The 27,287-nt window shown below is 40.4% G+C and overlaps 1 pseudogene; it reads right to left on the bottom strand.

Annotated features, from left to right (window-relative positions):
- Positions 1–22,109: 22,109 nt before the first annotated feature.
- LOC145054170 (bZIP transcription factor 11 pseudogene) lies at positions 22,110–23,412 on the bottom strand (annotated as a pseudogene).
- Between the last annotated feature and the right edge of the window lie 3,875 nt (positions 23,413–27,287).

Genomic DNA, 27,287 nt, shown 5'->3' with positions numbered 1-27,287 from the left:
TGCTTCCAATACATAGATCTGGACTCCTAGGGACAGATTCACACGTAAAGTTTCCAACTTTACGTGCATGCAAGGCTCAACAAGCCCTAATCAAGCTGAAATGAAGGTTTAAGGCAAGGACACTCTCAATCAAGCCCCAAAGCTATCACTTTCCAGATTCATGAGTCAAGACTAGTCTAGATCTGTAGTAGCAACCTCAGATCTGAACCCAATACTCGAAAAGAGACTCATATATGACGATTTGGCCCTAAAACTTCATCCATGAACAATCTAAGCACAAAAAATTCAAGGCAACAACTTTTTACCTTCAATCCGATGCCAACAAGCAAGGAAATAAGATCCACTTCACTCCTCCATGATCCGACCAACTCTTGCTTCAAGTATCCTTCTTCTTTAAGCTCCAAAACACACTTAAATCCTTCTCACTCTCAATTTAGGGTTTGAAATCGATGGGGAAAGCTTCTGGACATCAAAGGGAGTGCTAAAGAGGCTAGGATGGGGCTTAAGGTTCCTTATATAGCGTGCAAACTCTAGAAATTAGGGTTTCTTATTCCAGCACTGACTCGCTGAGTCGGGTCACTTATTCACGCGATCCACACGCGACTCGACTCGCCGAGTCCAAACCTCCATTTACACTTTACAACCCCGATCTCTTGCTTTGGAACTTGGGATGTTACAATTCTCCCCCGCTTAAATTAGGTTTCGTCCTCAAAGCCTGCTGCAGCACACCTTTTCGAATAACACTCCCCCAACGCAGCCACTAATCTCACACTGACTCTGGTTTCTCCAACACTGCTATTGGATTCCTAAAAAAAACCCCAATTCTTTCCTTACAGAGTCATGACAACTGCTTCAAGCCGACCACCAGCTTCTTTCTCTGATAACCACACTTATCAACCAATGATCACCCACTGATACTTCCATCATTCCAAATTACACAATCACTTGTCTCTTGCAAAACTAGATATCACCATGAACCACCGGCTCCTGACCCGGTACCAAACTGCTATCCCTGGCGTTACTTGTTTCGGAATTGTTGCTGGGACTCACCCCGCTTCCTTTCTGAATCCAACTCTTCCTCCCTGCGCTAACAAGATGATACATCCTATAGCTCCCATGAGCTCCCCTCTACACTTCCCTACTCATATTGTACCTAATCCAACATCCTCGGGCCGGAAAAACTCGGCACACTGGCGATACATCCAGACATCCCCAGGATGAATTACCGCTACATACATAACCTCCTGATCACAATTATATTGGAAATCCAAGGCTCCATCCTTGCATCCCTTCCGAACTCCTCTGGTTCTATACCATCGGAAATTCTTCTGCAACCTCAACAGACACCCAATCCGGATGTGCTTCCATACCACTGGCACAATCACAATGCTCAACAACCATAAATGAAATACTCTCAATCATCCATTCTCACTACTGCTTTCACTTCCGTGAACCAACACTCCCTCCTGGAGTTACACACCTTTCCCTTTCCTTATGCAGGGAAGTCTACTTGAACACCTTGTTACTTCAACAAGTGCCACGATGCTCACATCCTACTCTACACTATTCTCTTGTAGAGTAACCGCTATTCCATGCATCACACACACACACACACACACACTCTGAATCTGCTCGCAAGGACTCTCGGGTCCATGCACTACCTTCCACTAACATGATCAATACCCAGGGCTAGACCTACTGGTTGCTATTGCATCACAACATACTCAAGCTATATCCTTATATAGATCTATCAACACATACATAGTCTTCAACATGACTGGACTGCCTTACCAGGCCTTCAGCCAGTCTGGACCACTATCAGAACCTTCAGCATGTCTGGACCGCCCTCCAGGGCCTTCAGCCTGTCTAGACCGTTCTCCGAGCCTTCGGCCTGACTGGTATGCCCACTGGCCTTCAACCTCCCCGGACCGCTCAAACTATCATACATCATCCCGAACTATCCTTCCCGGGAATCTCTCCCGTACATAGTGTGCTAGCCCTCTATGGGTTCCGAACTCTAACTCCATTCCATCTACTCAGATCCCGGCCTAATCCTAGGCCTCACAACAACCAATCACCTTTTCCGAAAACCTTGGTCTGTTCCTGCTCCACTGGTCTGCCATTACCCATACCAGCCCATATTCTTGGCTGAATAAGACACTGCTGAATCCTGAATAACTAACCAACCTCTACTGCTTGTCGATCCTCCGAAGAATTTTCCAATTCTCCCCACTTAGAGCACTGACCGCCAACCACCGGTGACCCAATCGGCATCACTTAAACAACCCTACTCAACATATTCCCCTTATCCATGAACTAATTTCCCTGAAATGAGCAATCTTCACCAAATCACATCCCGACATCGCACATCTCGAACTCTAAGGGAGTTCGACCCTCAGCTGAACACTTCTCAAATCACAAATGCTATAACCGACTACCAGACCATACAAACAAATTCTGACCATAAATCCCTTGGATGCTAACCGTCTGCAACTCCTAGATACTAACACTCCCAACCCAACCATGGAACACGTAGAATGGCGAATAAAATACAACACCACATAAATTTCAAAATAACCAGGCGACAAAGAAACAAAAACATACCCGCAACCGCATCCAGCTCTGCCCTGATCTCCTCTGCTGTGAGCTGAAAATCACGCCTCTGAGCCCTCGGAGGCTCTGCTCCACCCTGGCCCCCGCCAGTAGTCCTCAAGGTGGACGGTGCTGGAACCTGCACTGGCTTGGAAACAAGCTGTGGTCAGTTAGCCCTCATGTGACCAACCTGATGTCACTGATAACAAATCCTCATATCCTGAATCGGGACTGACTGACGGCAATCCCTCGCATAATGCCCCTCTCTCTCGCACTTGCGGCATGCACCATCGGACCTACAAACTCCGGTATGACCCTTCTCGCACTACTCACAAGTACGGCCGCTCTGACTGTCCAACCTGGAGTCAACGGTCTTGAACCGTTTCGGCGCTAGCTGCAACTGCACCAGGGCCTGCCTCTGCTCTCTAAACTGCAACTCAATCTCCAACTCACGCCGCCGAGCAGCCTCCTGCAACTCCAGTAAGGTCTCGCACCTCTGCGTGGACACAAACTGTCTGATATCCCTCTTGAGCATACTTAGATATAGGGACATCTGAGCCTGATCCGAAGCAAACTAAGGGCAAAACATCGCCCTCTCAGTGAACATCCTGGTGATCTCCGTCACCGACTCCAAATCCTGCTTCAATTCCAAGAACTCCTGAGCTAATCTCTCCCTCTCAACCCGTGGAACATAACGGGTACTGAACATCTCCCGGAACCGATCCCATGAAACCGCAGCCCGTTGTGCATCAGAATAAGATCCCGTAGTCAACCTCCACCAATCCTTCGCCCTGAGCCTCAAAAGGTTCATAACACACCTCACTCTCTGATCCGCAGGGCATGAACACGTGAAGAAACAACCTTCCATGTCTGCCAACCACCTCATCGCAACGATCGGATCCTGAACTCCATCGAAAGTAGGGGGCTTCGTATTATCGAAGTCCCGATATTGAAAACCCCAACCGGCTCCTCCACCTGTTGCTGCTACAGCCGCCGCAGCTGCCGTGGAAGCCGTCTCTGCAAGAGCCGCATAACGCTCATCAAAATACTCAACCATGGCGGTCTTGCTCGACCCAAACATCTCCGGCATCTCCGCCCTGAACATAGCAACAATCTCATCATGCAGGATCTCACGAATCCTAGCATCCAACTCATCCGTACTCATCTGACCGAAGACCTCGGGTGGCACTGATCCACCCTGACCTCCCTCTCCTGATCCCGATCCTGACCCGGATCCACCCCCGGCATGCCTAGTAACCACCATACTGAAAATACACCGCAAGGAAATCAGATGCTTCCCCAATAACCCGAGAACCAACTCCCAACCCGACCCTAGGGGTTGTGACTTCCTTGATACGCATATGGGTCCTGTGCTTTCAATAGTACGGGCCCATACTACCTTCCATACCTACCCATATTTATATCAAGTATCACCACAACACCCTAGTGAAAAAAACATATACATGGCAACACTCAATCATCACCTCTAGAGGAACTGCTAACTACCTCACATAGCAGGGAACCCTAGGCTAGCAGGCATCATATGATCAGGCAATTCTATCATGTAATTCTAGAAGATCCCTAGCCTAGTACTAGCATGTTGTCCTAACATATAACATAATCAAATAACTTGTATGGTATTTTGGGGTCTACTTACTGGCTCTGGCTGATAGTACCTCCGCATCCTCCTTGAAAACTATTTTCGAAAATCTCTCCTTGGTTTGAGACTAGATTCACACGAATGCTCCTCCAATTCACTCAAACCAAGGCTCTGATACCAACTTGTAACGAACATAAAATTTCAACCAATTTAAACTTTTCAAAAACAACCCATATTCATTAAATTATTACAAAAAGGTTTTCAGGTCATTTATTATCAGAGTATCCCAGAAACATCAACATAAAACTGAGGAGTGGTATGATCACGCCTTCGCCTTGCCACGGCCTCCTGAAGTACCTGAAACAATACACTGAAACTGTAAGCCCGAAAGCTTAGTGAGTTACCCCCAAAATACCAACCACAATACCACACACATATCATAAACAGAACAACAATCCATATTGAGTCTACAGTGTGATTGGTCTGCCTGCACCAGGCCTTCAGTCCACCCGGTCCACTCTCTCTCCGAGTCTACAGTGTGACTGGTCAGCCCGCACCGGGCCTTCAGTCCACCTGGTCCACTCTCTCTCTGAGTCTACAGTGTGACTGGTCCACCCGTACTGGGCCTTCAGTCCACCTGGTCCACTCTCCCCACGAGTCTACAGTCTGACTGGTCCCCCTGCACCGTGCCTTCAGTCTATCTGGTCCACTCTCCAAGCCTCGGCACGTCTGGTCCGCCCTCTTGGGGCCTTCAGCCTATCCGGACCGCTCGCCGGGCCATCGGTCTATCCGGTCCGCCCTGGGTATGTTGGCCTACAACACAAAGCAGGACCCGCCTCAACCCAACCCCAGTCCAAACAACCATGTGCACATAAGCATATAATCATATAACAATTCACATCTTATCAAACCGATCTAGCAGATCACATAACATAGCAACATCCTAACCTGGATACCGACGTTAACCAGGTCTCTAACATATACCATCCTAACTACCAGGATGCAGACATAGCAAAGCAATAACATAACAAACAACTACCCGGATTCCCATCCGATAAAGGGACGGCCTTGGTGCCTTAGACCCTGTCGATATAGTAAGGATAACTCACCTGCTATAGCTGACTGAAGGGATAAGATCACGCTGCTCTGACCACCGACACGAACTCCACCACTGAACACTACTAATTAACCAAATCCAATAAATACCAATAATTACCAAAATACCCTTGGAAGTCAAATTGTTCAACCCTTGGTCCAAGTTAAAGTCAACCTTCCTGGTTGACCCTACTCGCCGAGTCAACCCGTCGACTCGTCGAGTTCCGATACTCAAAACTCTCCATATCACGACTCAACTCGCCGAGTCACCCCAAGACTCGTTGAGTTCAACAATCTCTGAGTCCCATCCTGCTCCACTCACCGAGTCGTCCCTCGACTCACTGATTCACGGATTAACCAGAAAAAGTTAGGGTTCCACGACCAGACTCGCCGAGTCCAAGAACAGACTCGCCGAGTCTAAGGCAATCTTCAACAGACTCGCCGAGTTTTTCTTCCAACTCGCCGAGTCCAAACGTGACATCTTCATTCAGACGATTTCAGGCCATTTCATTGCTTCCAATACATAGATCTGGACTCCTAGGTCCAGATTCACACATAAAGTTTCCAACTTTACGTGCATGAAAGGCTCAACAAGCCCTAATCAAGCTAAAATGAAGGTGTAAGGCAATGACACTCTCAATCAAGCCCCAAAGCTATCACTTTCCAGATTCATGAGTCAAGACTAGTCTAGATCTGTAGTAGCAACCTCAGATCTGAACCCAATACTCGAAAAGAGACTCATATATGACGATTTGGCCCTAAAACTTCATCCATGAACAATCTAAGCACAAAAAATTCAAGGCAACAACTTTTTACCTTCAATCCGATGCCAACAAGCAAGGAAATCAGATCCACTTCACTCCTCCATGATCCCACCAACTCTTGCTTCAAGTATCCTTCTTCTCTAAGCTCCAAAACACACTTAAATCCTTCTCACTCTCAATTTAGGGTTTGAAATCGATGGAGAAAGCTTCTGGACATCAAAGGGAGTGCTAAAGAGGCTGGGATGGGGCTTAAGGTTCCTTATATAGAGTGCAAACCCTAGAAATTAGGGTTTCTTATTCCAGCACCAACTCGCCGATTCTAGCTGCCGACTCGCCAATTCGGGTCACTTATTCACGTGATCCACACGCGACTCGACTCGCCGAGTTACTTTTCCAACTCGCCGAGTCCAAACCCCCATTTACACTTTACACCCTCGATCTCTTGCTTTGGAACTTGGGATGTTACAGTGGGTTGCTACCGAGAGACTGAGTTCCATTGTCGAGGTCCCGATAGTAAGTGAATTTCCGGATGTTTTTCCCGAGGACTTATTGGGTATGCCTTCCGAGAGGCAAGTGGAGTTCCAAATTGATTTGGTTACGGGAGCGGCACCTATCACCAAGGCACCGTATCGCCTTGCGTCTCCATAGATACATGAGTTATCCTCACAACTCCAGGAGCTGCTGGGGAAGGGATTTATTAGGCCGAGTAGCTCGCCGTGGGGAGCGCCAATCATTTTTGTCAAGAAAATGATGGTTCACACCGGATTTGCATTGATTACCGGGAGTTGAACAAGCTGACGGTCAAGCACCGTTATCTACTTCCGAGGATCGATGATCTATTCGATCAGTTTTAGGTGGCATCTTGGTTTTCCAAGATTGATTTGAGGTCTGGATATAACTAGATGAGAGTATGAGAGGAGGATATTCAGAAGACGACCTTTAGAACTCGTTATGGGCATTACGAGTTCGTGGTGATGCCTTTTGGGCTCACCAACGCACCTATAGTGTTCATGGATCTCATGAACCCGGTATGCAGGCCTATGTTGGACCGGTTGGTGATCGTGTTCATCGATGACATCTTTGTGTATTCAAGATCCAGAGAGCAGCATGAAGAGCATCTACGAGAGGTTCTTGGGGTATTGAGGTCGGAGAGGCTGTATGCCAAATTCTCCAAGTGTGATTTCTGGTTACGAGAGTTCCAGTTCCTGGGACATCTCGTTAACCAGAATGGGATATTGGTCGATCCAGCCAAGATTGAGGCAGTTATGCGATGGGAGGTGCCGAGATCCCCATCCGAGATCAAGAGTTTTCTTGGATTGGCCCGCTACTATCGGAGATTTATCAAAGATTTCTCCAAGATTGTGGATCCTCTCACCAAATTGACCCGAAAGGGCGTTACTTTTGTTTGGGGGCCTGAGCAGCAGACATCATTCGAGACTCTTCGTCAGAGACTATGCGAAGCTCCAGTGTTAGCCCTTCTAGAGGGAGTGGAGGACTTCGTAGTCTATTGTGATGCGTCTATTTCATGGAAGGGTGCAGTGCTGATGCAGAGGGGGCATGTGATAGTGTACGCATCGAGGCAGTTGAAGCCTTATGAGACAAAATATCCCACCCACGATCTAGAGCTGGGGGCGATGGTGTTCACCCTCAAGATCTGGCGCCACTATTTTTACAGGTCTTGGTGTACCATATACACGGACCACAAAAGCCTGAAGTATCTCATGGATCAGCCTAATCTAAACATGAGACAAAGGAAATGGTTGAATGTGGTGAAAGACTATGACTGCGAGATCCTGTAACATCCGGGCAAGGCTATATGGTAGCCAATGCCCTGAGCCGTGGAGCCGAGAGTGCTCCGATCCGAGATGTGCGTATGAGGATGACGGTGATGACTCCAGTCTTAGACACCATTCAAGAGGCCCAGGTGGAGGCTGTGAGACCAGAGAACTACAAGAGGGAGCGGGTGATTGGACAGGTGTCTGAGTTTGTGACGGGCAATCGTGGGCTTATAACTTTCCGATGGTGGATTTGGGTGCCCTATACGGGCGGAGCTCGGCGTATACTGATGGAGGAAGTGCATAGATCGAGATTCTCGATCCATCCCGGGGCCACTAAGATGTATTTGGATCAGAAGAGGGATTACTGGTGGCCCTGTATGAAGAGGGTTGTTGCCTGGGTAGTGGAGAGGTGCTTAACCTGCCGTCGGCTCAAGGCAGAGCACCAACGTCCACATGGTCCATTATAGCCTCTGGAGATTCCCCAGTGGAAGTGGGAACAAATTTCTATGGACTTTATCACCAAGTTACCGAGGACTGCGTGTGGAGTTGACGCACTTTGCGTGAATGTGGACCAGCTGACGAAGAGCGCTCACTTTCTCGCTATCAGTGAGAGTTCTTCTGTAGAGAGACTGGCCAAGATTTATGTGAGAGAGGTGGTAGCTCGGCCTGGAGGGTCGGCCTCGATAGTGTCAGATCGAGACGTGCGCTTTACTTCCAGGTTCTGGAAGAAATTTCATGAGGAGTTGGGTACTCGGCTGCATTTCAGTACTGCGTACCATCCACAGACAGACGGGCAGAGCGAGCGGACGATTCAGACACTTGAGGACATGCTGCGTGCATGTGTTATGGACTGTGGAGGAAATTAGGACACTTATTTGCCCTTGGCTGATTTTTCTTACAGCAAAAGCCATCATTCGAGTATTGGTATGCCTCCCTTTGAGCTTGTTTATGGGAGAAGGTGTCGGACTCCTATTTGTTGGGGAGAGGTACGGCAGTGAGTGATGGGTGGCAATGAGATAGTGCTGAAGACAACTGAGCAAATTCAACAAGTCAGACAGAGGTTACTAACGACCCAGAGTCGCCAGAAGAGTTATGCAGATAGGCGACAATCCGAGCTGGAGTTTCAGGTCGGAGATTTTGTACTCCTGAAGGTATCCCCTTGGAAGGGGGTGATCCGATTTAGGAAACGGGGCAAGCTTGGGCCCTGATACATCGGTCCTTTTAGAGTGGCCGCCAGAGTGGGTAAGGTAGCATACCGGTTAGAGCTACCTGCAGAGTTGAGTCAGATCCACAACACCTTCCACGTGTCTCAGCTGAGGAAGTTTGTAGCCGATGAGACGGCAGTGGTGCCCTTAGAAGACATTCAGGTGGATGCAAGCTAGAATTACATTGAGAGGCCGATTTTGATCCTGGATCGAAAGGTGAAGGTTCTAAGAAACAAAGAGGTGCCCTGGTTCAGGTCCAATGGCAACATCGGAGAGGATCCGAGTTGACTTGGGAGCCGGAATCCAAGATGCGAGAGTAGTACCCAGAGCTATTTCTAGAGCATGACTTCGAGGGAGAAGTCTGATTCTAGTGGGGGAGAATTGTAACATCTGGACTTCCAGGTATAGTGTTTATTTATTTATTTTGAGGACTATTGAGAAACTCGACGAGTTGGTGCTACAACTCGTCGAGTAGAGTCGCGTTGTGCCACGTGGGATTTATGGTCTACTCGATGAGTCAGAGAGTCGAGTCGCCGAGTAGACACTAGGTAGTGAAACCCTAAATCCCCGAGTTTGGGGCCTATATAAGGGCACTTATGGCCTCATTTGCGGCTCATCGCTGCTTAACCTTTCTGTTTAAAACCCTAATCGAGTGTAGCGAACTCTGGAATTTGAAGATGAAGGGTTCCGACATCGCTACCTACACCGCTAGATTCCGTGATCTGGCTCTCCTCTGTCCGGGAATGGTCACCCCGGAAAGCAAGAAAATCGAGAGGTACATTTGGGGACTGACACAACCAACCAAAGGAAATATCTTGGCTACTAGACCGGTTACATTTGAAAGCGCCAAGGATCTGGCGCAGACTCTGATCGATCATGGAGTCGATCTAGATGATGCATTAGCGGTTGCCGAGCCACAAAAGGAGATTGGTGAGAAGAAGAAGAAATTTTGGAACAAACGCAAGGGCCAGTCTCTTCAAGATCCCTCCAAGAAGCAACAAACAATGGCAGTCCATGCTGCTACTGCTCCTACTGTTGCTCCAACTGCTGCTCCAACTACCCAAGCTCCTACCAGTGGTTATTCAGGGAAACTACCTCTGTGCAACAAGTGTACCTTTCATCATCACATACCCTGTTGTGATTTGAGCTGCAACAACTGTGGAAGGAAGGGACACACGACCCGATACTGTAGGGCACCAATCCAACCAACTAATCCGACTCCTGGAGCGGGTGTCAGTCAAGCCTGCTATGGATGTGGGGAAGTTGGACACTTCAAAAGAAACTGCCCCAAGACAGCACTAGGCGGAAATACAGGAAGGGTCCTAGTGATGGGCCAGGAGGAAGCGGTCGGTGATCCTACCGTTGTTACGGGTACATTCCTACTTGACAACTCTTATGCATGCATTCTTTTCGATTCGGGTGCGGAGAGGAGTTTTGTTAGTCATGCATTCAAACACCTAATCAAATGTAAATCTCAACCTTTAACCGAAACATTCACCATCGAGATGGCTAACGAAAAGAAAGAGAGCAGTAACGAAATATTTATAGGTTGTACTCTTACTCTAGACAATCATTCCTTTCCCATCGACCTTATGTCAGTCTCCATAAAAAGCTTTGATGTCATAATCAACATGGATTGGTTGAGCCCCAATTATGCTGATATCCTCTGCTATGAGAAAGCTATCCGTCTCAATCTTCCCTCTGGCGAAGCCCTCACTATTTACGGTGATAAACTCAGTTCGAACCTTCGTATCATTTCATGCATCAAAGCTCAGAAGTATCTGCGGAAGGAATGCCATGCATTCCTAGCTCATGTTGTTGATGAAACACAAAAAGTTAAAGACCTTGAGAGCATCCCCGAAGTCTACAACTTCCCTGATGTATTTCCCGATGATCTCCCAGGAATTCCTCCCGAGCGTCAAGTCAAGTTTCGCATCGACTTAATCCCCGGAGCTACTCCTGTAGCTAAGTCTCCTTATCGTTTGGCATCGGCAAGAATGCAAGAATTATCCAGCCAGCTCAATGAGCTGATCCGCAAAAGATTCATAAGACCGAGTTCCTCACCCTGGGGATCCCCGATCTAATTCGTAAAGAAGAAAGATGGATCTTTCCGGATGTGCATCGACTACCGAGAACTGAACAAGCTAACCATCAAGAACCGTTATTCCATACCCAGAATCGACAACCTCTTCGATCAACTTCAGGGAGCCAGTTACTTCTCGAAGATAGATCTAAGATCAGGGTACCATCAATTGCGAGTTCACGAGAATGATGTGCCCAAGACATCATTCCGAACTCGCTACGGACATTACGAGTTTGTAGTAATGCCCTTTGGTCTGACCAACGCACCAGCAGTATTCATGGACCTTATGAATCGGGTGTGCCACCCTTTCCTAGACAAGCTTGTGATCGTGTTCATTGACGACATACTTGTCTACTCGCGGAGCGAGGATGATCATAAGCAACACTTGAGGCAGGTGCTAGAAACACTAAGGATGGAGAAACTATATGCAAAATTCTCAAAGTGTGAGTTTTGGATCAGGAAGGTAACTTTCCTTGGTCACGTTGTTAACGAGGAAGGCATACACGTGGACCCTTCCAAGATCAAAGCGATTGAGAACTGGTCAACACCAAAGATACCCACAAAAATCCGCCAATTCTTGGGTCTCGCTGGCTATTATCGCAGATTTATCCAAAACTTCTCCAAAATGGCTAAGCCTTTAACCACCCTGACACAGAAAGGTGTAACCTTTAGTTGGGGAGAAAAGCAAGACACTGTGTTCCAAACATTGAAGCAGGCCCTATGCAGCGCATCTATCTTGTCCTTGCCCGAAGGGACAGAAGACTTCGTTGTCTACTGTGATGCATCCAATCAGGGCCTAGGTTGTGTGCTCATGCAGTGGGGAAAGGTTATCGCCTATGCCTCAAGGCAGTTGAAAACACACGAAATCAATTGCACAACTCACGATCTAGAGTTGGGAGCAGTGGTCTTTGCATTAAAGATCTGGAGACACTATCTCTACGGAACCAAGTGCACTATCTTCACCGACCATAAGAGCTTGCATCATATCTTTGATAAGAAGGAGTTAAACATGAGACAACGGCGATGGGTAGAGCTACTCAGTGATTACAAGTGCGAAATACGCTACCATCCCGGCAAGGCCAATGTGGTAGCAGATGCCCTCAGCCGCAAGGAGTATTCCGGTCGTAGAGTGAAGGCATTGACGATGACCATCCATTCCCAATTATCCATACACGTCCAAGAGGGTCATCTGGAAGCCTTAAAACTAGAGAACATGTCGGATGAAGCCTTGCGAGGAATGGAAAAGAACTTAGAGGTCAAGGGAGACGGAGTGTACTATTTCATGGACCGTATCTGGACCTCAAAGTATGGTGGATACAAAGAGGTTGTCATGAACGAAGCTCACAAGACAAGATACTCCATTCATCCAAGTTCAGATAAAATGTATCTGGATCTCAAACAACTTTATTGGTGGCCGAACATGAAAGCAGAAATTGCTACCTTCGTGGGCAAGTGTTTGACTTGCGCCAAGGTAACAGTAGAATATCAAAAGCCCTCAGGTTTGCTTCAGCAGCTAGAAATACCTGAGTGGAAGTGGGAAAGGATTGCCATGGATTTTATCACCAAGTTACCCAGATCTCCGAGTGGGCACGACGCCATCTGGGTAATTGCCGATCGGTTGACTAAATCCGCCCACTTCCTGCCGATCAAAGAAAACTTCAAGATGGAGAGACTCACGCGGATCTACATTCGAGAAATAGTTCTCCTTCATGGGGTATCTGTATCCATTATCTCTGACCGAGATAGTTGGTTCACCTCGAGATTTTGGCAATCGCTGTAGAAGGCTCTTGGAACTAAGTTGGATATGAGTACATCTTATCATCCACAAACCGATGGGCAGAGTGAGAGAACCATTCAAACCCTCGAAGACATGTTGAGAGCGTGCGTTATCGATTTCGGCAAGTCATGGGACACCTATTTGACCTTAGTTGAGTTTTCGTACAACAACAGCTACCATACCAGTATCAAGGTTGCACCGTTCGAAGCCCTCTATGGCCGTAAGTGCAGATCTCTTTTGTGCTGGGCTGAGGTGGGGGACACGCAGCTAGCTAAGGGTCAAGTCCCCGATAGCACTCTAACCGGCCCAGAAATCATTCGAGAAACCACCGAAAAGATCGTACAGATCTGAGAACGACTGAAAGCCTCCAAAGATAGACAAAAGAGCTACGCTGATAGAAGACGAAAACCATTGGAGTTCCAGGTTGGTGACCATGTTATGTTGAAGGTCTCACCCTAGAAAGGCATGATACGCTTTGGTAAGTGTGGAAAGCTGAATCCAAGATACATTGGGCCATTCGAGATCCTCGCTAGGATCAGCCCCATAGCATACAAACTCCGGTTACCCCATGAGCTTAGTAACATTCATCTCGTATTCCATGTGTCAACTATTAAGAAGTATTTATCTGATGAAACACTTGTGATCCCTATTGACGAGATCGAGATCAACGAGAACCTCAATTTTGTGGAAGAACCAGTCGAAATAATGGATAGGGAAGTCAAGCGGACGAAACAAAGTCGCATCCCGATAGTGAAGGTTCGCTGGAATGCCAAGCGGTGACCCGAATTCACTTGGGAGCGTGAGGACCAGATGAAACAGAAATATCCACATCTTTTTCCTAGTCTGTAATTGTATTGATTTAGAATTTCGGGATGAAATTCCCTTTAACGGGGGGATGATGTGACACCCTAGAACTTTTACCTTGTTCAACTATTCAATACTATCAATGTTAAACTCGTTTCAGCAATCTTTTAGCATTGTTTTGAGCCTGTTTGGATGATCTAAAGCCTTGTACAACCAAAGTTTGAATTAAGGATGGGTTGATTTAAGATTTAGGGTTGCAAAAAGGCCAAACACTCCATCAAGAGGAGTGTGTGGCCGCACACCCGAGTGTATGGCCGCACACCCATTATCTATATATAGACGAGGCTCATTTTCACTTCATTTCCCCTCTCCCCAACCGTACACCTCTCTCTCTCTCTCTACTTTTATCATCCACAAACACTTCTAAGGCTTCACACCTTCTTGGTGACCACACACTCTGACCGCACAATCTGGCCGCACACTCTGACCACACATCCTTTTGTGTGGCCTTACACTCCCTTCATACAATCATATGTGATTGTAACACTTGTCCCAAGTGTTTCCTAGTCCCGTAGGGTGTCACTTATCATGATTAGTTGTATTATACACTAATTATGTCCATACATGTATCGTTATATATTAAATAGGGTTCGTTTGTGCTCGAGGCTGCACTTGACACTCAACATCCCTAACGATCTTACATTCGAATCACACGTCAAACGGTGAGTTCATACCCCTACATTTTCCGTGTTTTTAATGTTTTCAGGGGGAATACAAGTCAAACTCAAAGTATTTTATTAAGTTTTAAACTTATTAATATAGTCCAACGATTTCCACGTTTAATAACATATTCGGATATTTTATCCCTTTTTGTAATATGTTGAGCATAGGGAAACTTTTAATTTGGAAATCTAACTTCATAGCTTTCAGAAAGGTTTTTAAAAAGCATTTTCCATATCAACTCTAATAAATTATAATGGGTATAGTTTGGGATAACCCTCTAGGCAGTTTCTACCAAATCAGATTTCATGGATGAATGTGTATAAACTATGGCAGATTTAGTTTATGTTATATATTTTATCAGGAGTATAAAGTACATTTATTCAAGGATAATTACTGTTTTATACTGTCTCTAGCTTGTAAACTAGATTATACATAATTGTGAGGCTCTACTTCAATACTATACCCTTAGGTGTACATGGATAAATCCTTTTAGTATAACAAGAGTCTCCTGGAGGGAGAGCGTGAGATTTGTGAATAGATCTATTCGGGACTGAAAATCCCACTCCTGAACTTCTAGCTACAGTTAGGCAGACATGCCTGGGGTGAACAAATGTCATTTAGCTTAACGCCTGAAGAACATTGTAAAGGTCTCTCGGTCATATCAAGCATGGTTATACGACTCGCAAATAAGTATAAACTAACTTTGGTTTACGGACTCTACTTTTCATTGTTTTATTTTGAGTAATAAAACTACTTTCATAAATACACCGATAATAATCAGGGATTTCTAAACTTGCATCTCTACCTCTAGGACGGATAACCTGTTTTTAGGGAAAATATGGGATTTTTTCCAGGATAACAACGACATTTCTAAAACTGATGGTTTATTTTCTACTAATAGATACTTTTTCAACACTACTTTTTATAAGAAAATATGGGATTTTCTTGAGGAACACTTTTCAAAAGAATCAAAGAACATTTTCCACCAAAACTAAATGTTTATGAACTCACCAGCTTTATGCTGATATTCTTTCAAACTACTTGTAATCTCAGGGAATCAGTAGACAAGTACTTCTTGGATTTAGAGGAGCCGGAGCAATATGAGTCATGTTTTTATATGCTACATACTTTTGGTGTAATTAAAACAAGTTTTAGACTGATGTAAACATTTTTCATATATATGTATATTCATTTTAATGGTTGTGTTACTATGATTGCTATTGTTCAGTGGTTGTGATGCTAAACATGACGTCCTCCATCCCGGAACGTTTCCGCCATCCTGGTTTCGGGGTGTGACGGAATTATTGCTAATATTGTCTTCCCCCCAAGAAGGCGTTAGCAGAGCTGGTAAGATGGAGCTAGAAATTCTTTGGTGCATGGTCCTCGGCCTGAAGAGACCACATTTTGGCGCCAATCTTGCTTCCAAACTTCTCAAGGTCTCTGCTAGCGATTCCGGCCCTATTCACTATGGCGGGATTATCACTTATCTTGCCACCCGCCTTACTTGTGCCGAGCTTTTTGAGAGCAAGCATCCGAATCTCAAGAAAATCACACAAAGGATCTAATACCATAACATCCAATGTCCTTGTAGCCTCATCTTTCTTCCACAGAGAAAGTGATGGTAGTCTCACATGTTTAATAAACGAGTTGGCGGGTTGAAAAACTAAAACCAAACCCGTTTATTTCGTGTCGTGTTGCGGGTCGTATCGAGAATTGTCAAGCCTAATTCACCTAACCGTTGATCATTAGGATTTCCGACACTTACGATTGGTTTTTTGATTCTTTTTAGTAATAATTCTTTATTGAACGTCAATGAAAAACAATGTCGAATGAATTATAAGAAGCATCATGTTGTTTTTAATATCTTACTAGGTGTGAGACCCGTATATTATACGGGTTGATTTAAAAAAAAAATATAAACATTAAATTAAAGTGTAAACATAAAATATTTTTTAATGTACAATTTTAAAATAAGAAAGGAAAAATGTATTTATTGCAATTTAATATCATATATATGATATTTAATACTTTACATATATAAGTATATAACTTTAATTTTAGAAATTGAAAAAAATCAAAAATTGACAAGTGGATAATATTTATTTCAAAAATATCATAAAATGACAAGTGTCAAAACTCATGAGAGATTGACACGTGGCAAAAAAAACCTTGAGGATGATTGTTTGTGTCATGCAAAGTTCAAGAATATATATATAAGGAATCATGATCGTATACTTGATATGAATTTGATGAATAAGACGTCGTAAGTACTTGTATGGTGTGAGAATATTTTGTACAGACAAAACATTATAATACACGTACATGTCCTTCATTTAAGGAATCATGATCGTATGTCCTTACTAAAATCAAGATCTACCCACCTTTTCTTTGTCCTTCATTTTTTAAGATGAATTAATTTTAAAAATTTTCCTTTTCATTTTTGTACTACGAAATTTGTGTCATAATAATTTTAGTATAAAATTTGTGTCATAATAATTTTAGTTCAAGAACATAATTAATGATTGCATTGTAACTATAAAACAACAAATAATTTAAGTAATTGGTTTGTTTTTTTTTTTTTTTTAAATTGTCAGACTTCTCGATCAAAAAAAGTATTCTCCCTCCGCCCCATATTGATTTCGTATGAGAGCATTTATAGTATAATTTTCTTAAATATATTTTTATTTAGCAATAATAATAAAAACCCTTTTGACTTTATTATTATTATTATTATTATTATTATTATTATTATTATTATTATTTACATTTGAGTAAATTATACGAATGGTCCCTATGGTTTGGGTTAATTTGCGTATTTGGTCTCTAACTTATTTTTTTAACTCGGAAAGTCCCTAGTGTTTGTTTTTGTTACGTGCTTGGTCCCTCCTGTTTGTTTTTGTTACATGTTTGGTCCATGTCTTATCTAAAAAGACTATTATTTAAATAGAAAAAAATTGTGGGATAGATAAGGTAAAGTGAGGGGTGAGGTTAGGGGTATGTCTATTTAAATAAATTAAAAAATCAAGGGTAAAATAGTTTTTTTTAGGTAAAACATGGATCAAGAGTGCAACAAAAACAAGCAGTAGGGACCTTTCGAATTAAAAAAATAAGTTAGAAACCAAACGTATAAATTACCCTAAACCATAGAGACCATTCGTGTAATTTACTCTTACATTTTTAGCAATCAAACTTGTAAACTTACAAGCTCTTAGTTGGAGTTTCAGTCATTTTTGTGGGTTTAACGGATTAAAGAAGCAATTGTTAAATACCCAAATTACAGTAGAACTTAGGCGATGTTTGTGTTTTTAAAAAAACCTCTTCTGACCATTTATTGTTGCGCCGCGCAACACTTGGCCATTCGCAGTTGTTTGTTTTTCAGAAGACTTCTGACTTAAAAACTGTTGCGCGTGTGCTGCGTGGCACAACACTTGATCCTCTACTTCAAACCTCTTCACGCCGTACTTTAACTTACTGCAGCAGTCTGTAGAGGTTAAAAAACAAACATACTTTTTATTAAATGTTGGAGCCGTTTGGTCCCCCTCTTCTGCTACAGAGAGTTGCAGAGGTGGTCCGCAGACTTCAAACATTTTCGCTTCAAAAAAACAAACGACACCTTAATAATATGTAATAAATAGAACTTGTATGCGACATAAACTACTTGATTATGGTTGTAAATAATTAGTAAGAATGAAAGACATCGTAACAATTTCATCGCCAATATGCTTACATGAACCATTTCACCGGTGGTGAACAACGTGCCGCTGCTTTAGTTTTACCGCTGGTAAGATACCGACGGTGGGGTTACACCGCTGATAAATTTTGAAATTTTGGAACGTTGGGAGGTTGTGAAAGTTAGTTGGGAGGTTGTGAAAGTTAGGCAACGACTCTGTTGTTTTTTTTTTAAACTAATTTACCACTATATATACATACCATTCATTTAAATTACCCATTTTTTTCATCAAAATGTCTTCTATTAATCCAAACTCTTCCAACCGAAATGCTTCCAACCCATTTGCATTTTTCGGTTATAATCCGACATCACCACCACCTTTCCGACCACAAATAGATCCATTTCAAAACCAAGCGTTTGTTGGTGGTGTTTCTAGCTATTATTCACAATTTAAATGCCACATAAATTCTAATTCCAATCCCCATCACCCTGAACAACATCTCAAACCCAAATGCAAACTCAATTTCAATTTCAATCTCAACCGCTTTTCACAATTGCAACCGAAACTCTTTCTGATTCCGGACTTGAAGAACAACCTAAAAAAAAAGCGAATGCCGATTTGAGAAGATGAAGTAAAAAAAGAAGAGGCGGAATTAGCAAAGGAATGGGTCGACATGTTAGAAGATAGCAACATGGGAAAGGTCCAATCGCATGATCAATTCTGGTTACGTGTTATAGACCGGGTTTTTATAAGGGTATGGGTTCAGATCTAGATTACCGGATGTCCGACCAATGTAACTCGAAATGGAATCTTGTTAACAAACTCGTGACACATTGGAACATAATTTACACAAACATCGAAAAGCAATAGATTAGCGGTGAAATTGAAGCGAGTTTGTTGAAAAAAAAAAAACGCACACGACATTCCAAGATGACATGTCGAAGCCTTTTAAGTTCATTCATGTGTAAGCATTAGGTGGAAGGAACTTGCAAAATATAAAGACATTGTTAATCCGCCAAAAAGAAGGCAAACATCTTCATATTCGAGCTCACAATAAATATCATTGAATGGTCACATTGATATTGATCTTAATGATGATAACGACGACATTGGAGGAATACGCCCGCCTCCTCGTCCCATGGGAAGGGACAAAGTAAAAGCTCAAGGAAAAGGAAAACGAAAAGCGACAGCATCAAATTCTTCAGTCGGAATGGAGCGATCAACTAGATCGGATGAAATGATGGCACAAATAGCACAACTGAATACAACTTTGGAGAAGCATATGATTGAAACCATCCGACTAACATAGTCTTAGTTGTTGATGCAAGATGTGAGGTACTTCGACCCCGAAGATCAAGAGGTGGCTAAAATGGTGAAGGCTTCGATTCTTGAAAAATATAAGCTCAAATGCAATTGGAATTTGGATGTTATGTTTTTTTTCTAGGTTTTTTTGTTCATTCCTTTTTTTTTGTTTTATGTTTATAATGTAATTTTTAATTTCGTGTTATTTTTTATTTTTAGGATTTCTAAAATGTAATTTTTAATTTTAAGTTATTTTTAATTTTATGTTATTTTTAATTTTAGTATGATTTTTATTGAAAATTTGAAATTAAAAAAAATCATATGTAAAACCATTACCACATCCTAGTTCGTAGGTAAATTTGTAAAAAAAATGTAAAAACTGATGTGACGCCTAGATGACACCCTTTAACCATTGACAAAAAATACATGACATCTTTTAGCCTAATTGTATCCTTGTAATTTTCTTAAATACTTTCTCCGTCTCAAAATTATTGTCCATAAATTAAAAACACATATATTAAGGAAACATTAATTACCATTAATTTTATTAAATAAAATGACAATTATATCATTTTGTTGCATTTAATTCTATGGTAGTTACATTTTATTCCATTGTTTTTGACAAATGATATTTACTTTTAAAATTAAACAATTATTTTGTGACAAATTAAAAAAGAAACATGAACTATTAATTTGAGACGGAAGGAATATGTTTTAAAGACCTAAAAGCAAACGACATTTTTTTCTTAACCAGATCTGATATCTTTTATATAATTATTTATAAATGGGCTTGGGGAATATGTACATAATATTAGGTATAGAGCCATAAAAAACTATATGGTTTTTACAAAAATACAATCAAATTTCTCTATCATTTTTTTTGCATCCTCTATCAGAGCTTATGTTAGGCTTTGTATATATATTTTTTGGGGTTTTATAAGTTTAATATGACACCATAAACCATGTATAAGAATATTTTACCAACTACTTATAGGTCTCCATATTGAAATTTAATACAAAAAACTACAATGAAAGATTGAAAGTATTCACTAAAAAAACCCATTAAAGCTCTTTCCACCCATCATAGAAAAACCATGCAAATATACATAAGATAGACATAAGATAGGTGTTGAATGAAGTTATGAATTATACTAGATGTCAAATAAAAAACACATTTGAAATACATAGATGTTGGAGATGAATCATGAAATAAAAAATAATATTAGTTCAAAGACAATAAAAAAAACTAACAATGAAAGAAAAATATATATTTTTAATTAAAATGAAATCAATTTTACACGCAGTAACATGTAATTATTAATACTTTAATGTAATAAATAGGTTATGTAAACATATTTAAATAATATTAAATTAGTGTAATAAATAATTATTAAATAAGTAAAATTATTAACTAATAATTTATATGTTTAAGAATCTAGAAACCCCACATGTGTATCTGCCATTACAACTGCTTTTTCAAATGCGAAAGATAATGTCCTATGTCGCTTAGAGTCTTTATTGTAAAGAAGGTTGATAGCCTTTGTGGCTTATGTTACAATACAAACTAAATACTTAAATGAGTTATTATAAAGCTATTTCTAATAGCTACCTTACCAATAAATCACATGGTTAAGATTATTTATTTTTAAATTCACTTTTTTGTAAGTTTAATAAATGCAATAGTCATCAAAAGTTAAAAGAAAAAAAAACTGATTGTATATAATAGTTTTTTTGTTATACATAACAGTAATATAATATATACTAATCATTTCTTAAATTTTAAATATAAACTCAAAACCAAAAATATTTATTTGCATATATAATTCATTAATATAATTAATTCGAATATTAGTACTTCTCCTTGGCCTTTGGGAGATGGGAGGTGGTGTTTAAAATATGTATTATGACGAACATGCATGTTACATTTTTTTAATTTTTATAATCACAATTTATTGGAGTCAAAAATTACTTATGATATCACTCTACATCATTACTAACCCACATTAACATTTATAATGTGCAACACCTGAAACGTGTCAAAATCAGCATTTTATTTTATATATTATTATTTGTATTGGTAGGTCATGCAAACTTTATAAAAGACAAAACTTTATTCGGTTTAAAATGAATTTCTAGCATTTTTTATATATCGATGGTCACACAAAGCCACTATACGTTTTTATCATTTATTTTTATTTATAATTTATACTATTTACAAAACAACTGGTTTTTGACGCATAATTTTGTTTTTGCCTCCAAAAGCCTACCTTAAGTTTGTCCCAAGGCGACATTATCAATTTTAATCGTTTTTATTTTCACACTTTAATCGAATAAATTATGTATATATTTGTTCCCAAAGAATTGTGAATGAAGCAAAGAATCATGGAATTGTGTCGTATGCAATACAATATTTAAACCGAAATTATGTAACACAAACTTTTCTTTAATTATAAACTTATAGCTAAACATTAATTTTGAAAGTATTTTTTTTCCCAAAAATAAAGCTATTTGAATATGTTCCTTCCTTGTATAATTTGTCTTATTATTTTTTATGTTATTTTCGTTGTACATCAAAACTTCACTTGTATCATAATGTTTTAAATACCTTTCACTTCTTTTAGAAAGCTTTGATCTCTCTTTTAAAAAAACAAAGTTACGTGTACCATTTATAAGTATCGATATACTAATGTTTTTAACTTAAATAATCAAATCAAATTAAGAGCTTAATAATCATGATAATATTAATATTAATATTATTAGTGACAATAATGCCATCTACAAGAAAGACCCATTACAATCATAGCTCTTTGTACCCATAAATCATCACAAAAATCTACATCTTCCTTTGTTCACAAATCTTTATTCCACCCACCCCACCCCACCCTAACACACCCAAGCTATCACCAAATCTGAATTTTTTTTCAAGACTTTTAGGAGATTTACATCTGACTCAGTACTGAATCATGTCTGCTGAAGCCATAATAGGCTGGTTTGCATAAAGGTAACTCAGTGAGTTATTCATGAACTCGTCGACAAACTCAGTGCCACCTCCGCCGCCGTATTGCTCGTCCTCAAACCCACAACCGGTGTCGACAGGTTGGTACATAAAAGCGATCATCTCGTTCAGAGACTGTAGCCGGTGGCTGAGCTCCGCCACCTGAGCTCTCAGAACAGAGTTCTCCGCCTCCACGCTTATGTAATGCTGGGTGGTGATACTGACGCTTGATATGATCTGGTTGTTCTCTTTCCTGAGTTGATTCAGCTGACTCGTGAGATCATCCAGATGCTTTTGCTTCCTCTTTCTAGATCTCCTTGCAGATTCACGATTCGAAATCATTCTCTTCTTCCTCCTCTGATCCATCAATTGCTGAAGATCTTCTTCAGACCCCGAGTTCTGAATTGGGTATGAACCACCTGATGATGTTGTCGTACCACTAGAGGAAGCCATTAGAATACCTTCAAGTTTGAAATTGCAGATTCGAAGAGAGAAAATGAAGATTTTAAACAGAACCCAGATGGTAATAGAGCTTCAAATTGATTATTATTATTATTTAGATTTATCTATCTATTAAATATATATATATATAAGATATAGATGTAAATTCGTAAAAAGCTAGTTTATAGTAATCTAGTAAGGAAAAACAGAGCAATAATCATGAAATGTAATAGAACCAGTACAGGAAGACAACTGAAAACGATTGAACTAAATGTGTCCTGCGTCTATATGTGGAATTGATCATAAACCCAGAAAGAAACAATTCACTGAGAATTTGAGACATGTATTTCAAACAACAACAACAATAGATTGCACATTAATGTTGATTTTCTTTTAACAACACCTAGAATGAAAGGAAAAAAAAAACCGGAAAACAAGAGGAGAAATCGAAGGAAAACGAGAACTGAAAGAAGGTGTTAAGAAAAGCCTCAACAAGTGATGAAAGAAGAAAGTGGTGATCTTAAGGATCTGAGAAGGAGAAGAAGGAGAGGGGGAAGAGGCTTGGGAAGGATTGTGGGGTGGATTTATAGGAAAATTTGCAGAAAAAAGGCATCATTGTGGAAGATCTTTCTAAAAAATAAATCAAAATTATATATAAAAGGAATAATCACTTTATTTTTCAGCAATGGTGACATATTACTAGTCTGCTACATTATTGACATTTTACCTGAATTTTCTTTTAATAATAACCAAGCGTTTTAAAGTGTTGGTTTATAAATGAAAACTGAAACGTAAAATATCATTAAATTTTTACAAAAGTTATTAGAGGCAAACTAAGATGTTTTAAATTAAAATATATATGAAGATACCGATTTAAGTATAAGGTTCTCTCTCTCTCTCTCTCTCTCTCTCTCTCTCTCTATATATATATATATATATATATATATATATATATATATATATATATATATGCTTAGGTTATTTTGTTTTTACTAAGTATTGTGTGTCAGAATGCACAGATCTGGACCACCGGATGAAATTAATCAATAGACATGATTTGAGAGTGTATGATATTACAATGGGGTAACATGTACCATATAATCACACAATTTTTAGCAAAAGGGTATTTTGGACAATTAACTACATTTATAAAATGAAATTTTCGGATTTTTAGGAATGATTAATTCTCCTAATTTTAAAAAATTTGAATTTTTTAATTAATTCAATTTGAATTTTTACCGATTTATTCTGTCAGAATATTTTTTGTTAGAATGATACTCTTTCAGAATTTTATTTTAATAGAATATTATTAAAGAAAAACAAAATTCTTGAACCAAATGTTGAAAATTAACAAACATTATGATATATTCTTATACATCCGAACTTAAATACAAATTCATACATATTCTTACAGACTAAAAGTCTTATACATTTTAATATAGTTATAAAATATTCTAAAAGAATATCAACAAAAATGAATAACATTCTTAAAAAATAACAACATTCTGCTAGAATACTCTCGTTCTCCATGTTTTCTTCATTTTCCACATCAATGGCAGCCCCTTTAAAATCTAAATCCAAAAAAAAAACATAATCAACTTTAAAATAGTATAACTTTCAGTATATTTTAACAGAATAAAACTATAATTCTAACAGAATGTGTTAGACATTAAAAACTTTTAATTTATTCTAACAGAATGTACTTGAGTCACTTGATCAAGTATTTCCCGAGTCACCTGATCCAAATTATAATTATCGACTTAATCTAATTACAATGACTACATTGTAGCTAACATAGAGGACAATACTTTGGAAAAAGGTCAGCTTATTACAAGTTAGAATGTGGTAAATATGACAGTTCAAAGATCACAAATGTTTCTGAACAAAGAGTAAAAATACAGCTGTAACATCGCATGTTCGAAGGACTATAACTCAACCAATATTAATCAAATTTAAATGACTTCTGAACCTAACTTGTAGCTAACACAAAGGAGAATATGCATAAAAAATTTCATATCATTCCAAGCTAGTATGAGAGAGATATGATAGTTCAAATATTACAAAAAAATTTGGCTGAAATATTTGATTCAAGCATTTTAACAAACATTTGGCGGGCAAAATCAGATGCACAAATCTTTATACTCCATTTGAGTACCAGACATACATACCAGTGATAAACAACATAAACTACAAATCTTTATTTTAACGCGCACACCTCATCCGTCATTCAGATCATTGCAGCAGTTCAGAAAGTTACATCTACTTTTTATATCTCAAATCACAACCAACAAAAAATTTAAACGATTTCTAGTGGTCAGGAGAAGCAAATAAGAACAGAAAAACGAAACGGAGAACGAAATTGATGCGCAATTTATCTAAATTTACACATAATCAAATGAAGTCGCAGGATAACATGAAGAATTTAAAACAAATCAGTAGCTAAAACCTAAAATCGCTAACCTCAAGAGGACTGCTGCAACAAGGACTAAAATCCGGCGATGATGAGGCCTATCGAGATTCGCGAAGACATTATGAACCAACGGGGTACCTTTATAAATCTCCTGGTAAGGCTACCAGGTACCATTTTAGATTTTACCCCTTCATATTGGTAAGAGGTGGAATCAAACCGACCATGCATTAGGCGGTGGTGTAGAAGGGAACAATCGAGAATATAGAAGGAAGATTAAAGTAACCCCGATCGATAAACAGTACCCAAGTTAGCTACTCTGCATAAAAAGCTTGTGCTGAATGGAAAATGGGTGAAGGGATTGACGACAATTGTAATTTTCAAGCGTAGGGTTTTTTGGGTTTGACTTTGATATCCCATATTTAAAGGGATGATAAATATATTAATTATCTGTCATATTTAAATATATCAAGATTACTATAATATCCTTAAATAATGTAACATCCCAAAAATACGAGCCAAAAATTTCATTTTAAAACATACCATTTGCAAAACATTATAAATAAAACATTCACGGATCATGACATTTCATAAAAGATGTTGTTTGTCTGGAAACCATTTCGTAAAACATAATACTATCAGAGTACAAAACCCCATGAGTATCCCATAGTGCGGAACACAAAGCGTGTGTGTGATGTACCACTACCGTGTCGGCTCCTTCCCCTTCGAAGAAGAGGTACCTGAAACCAAAACTGAAAACTGTAAGCACGAAGCTTAGTAAGTTCCCTCATATTACCACATACCATATAATTATATATCATACACACTGACGGGCAATTCTGGGGTGTCCGACCTACCCGGTACGACCATTCTGCGGTGCCGACCTACCCGTGTCAAGCCGTTCTGGGGTGCTGACTACCCATGTCAAGCCATTCTGGGGTGCTAACCACCCATCGGTCCTAACAAATGATCCTCGGGAACTATTTCACCCCCTACTGATACTATCACATATATCATAACATAACATATTATCTGACATATATGGGGTGTCCGATCTACCCTTCGGTACTAACGGCCGAACTTGGGGACTATTCCCTTCCTACTACCGCTATCACATATAACATATCATGCCAGCATATAAACATATCATCACATACTGTCAGACATATCTGGGGTGTCCGACCTACCCTTCGGTCCCATCAACCGAACTCTACTACTATCACATATACATATCATGCTAGCATATAACATATCAGGTAGTAGCAAACCTAGATGATATCACAAAGACAATCATCTAACATACAACTCCTACTGGTGAGCTGACATTATGGCCGTAGACCCACCGCTACTGGAAGGTAACTCACCTCAAAGTAGTTGTTGATCTGTGTGGGAACTGACTGTCTTCTGTTGTTGCCGCTCCGGAAATCCTCCGGCTATAATTCCCACAAAACCCTTAGTCAAATACTGCTAACCGACCTCAGGGTAAAATGACCATTTACCCCTTACCAATCAAGAGTCAAAGTCCAAGTCAAAGTCAACTGCCAATTGGCCCGACTCGCCGAGTTGACTTGCCAACTCGCCGAGTCCCTATCCCTTTGTCCGACCATAAACCCGTCTCTACTCATCGAGTTAAGCATTGAATCGACGAGTCCTCCTTCTAAACTAAAGGCCAATATTCCTTCATCCTACTCGCCGAGTTGTATGAACAACTCGCCGAGTTCATCTTCATTCGAAGAACACTCTATGCTGAGACTCGCCGAGCTGTATGAACAACTCGCCGAGTCTGTTCTTGAGGCAAGAAGATTGCCTTGAACTCGCCGAGTCATGGCATTGACTCGCCGAGTTACTTCATGAGTGAGTCTGGCTTCCGACCCACTGAGTCACACCCCATGACTCACTACTCCAATCCGCAACACGAAAAAGGGGAAAACTTGGGGACTCGCGACTCGACTTGCCGAGTCAGATGAATGACTCACCGAGTCTGCCACATGCAAATACTATACACGCGATTCTGCTTGAATCCAGCTCATGTCATTCATAGATCTGGGTT

The sequence above is a fragment of the Lactuca serriola genome, chromosome 5, assembly GCF_051521515.1.
Source record: "Lactuca serriola cultivar US96UC23 chromosome 5, Lser_US96UC23_V15, whole genome shotgun sequence".
NCBI lineage: Eukaryota > Viridiplantae > Streptophyta > Magnoliopsida > Asterales > Asteraceae > Lactuca > Lactuca serriola.
This window is presented reverse-complemented; position numbering and strand designations above follow the sequence as displayed.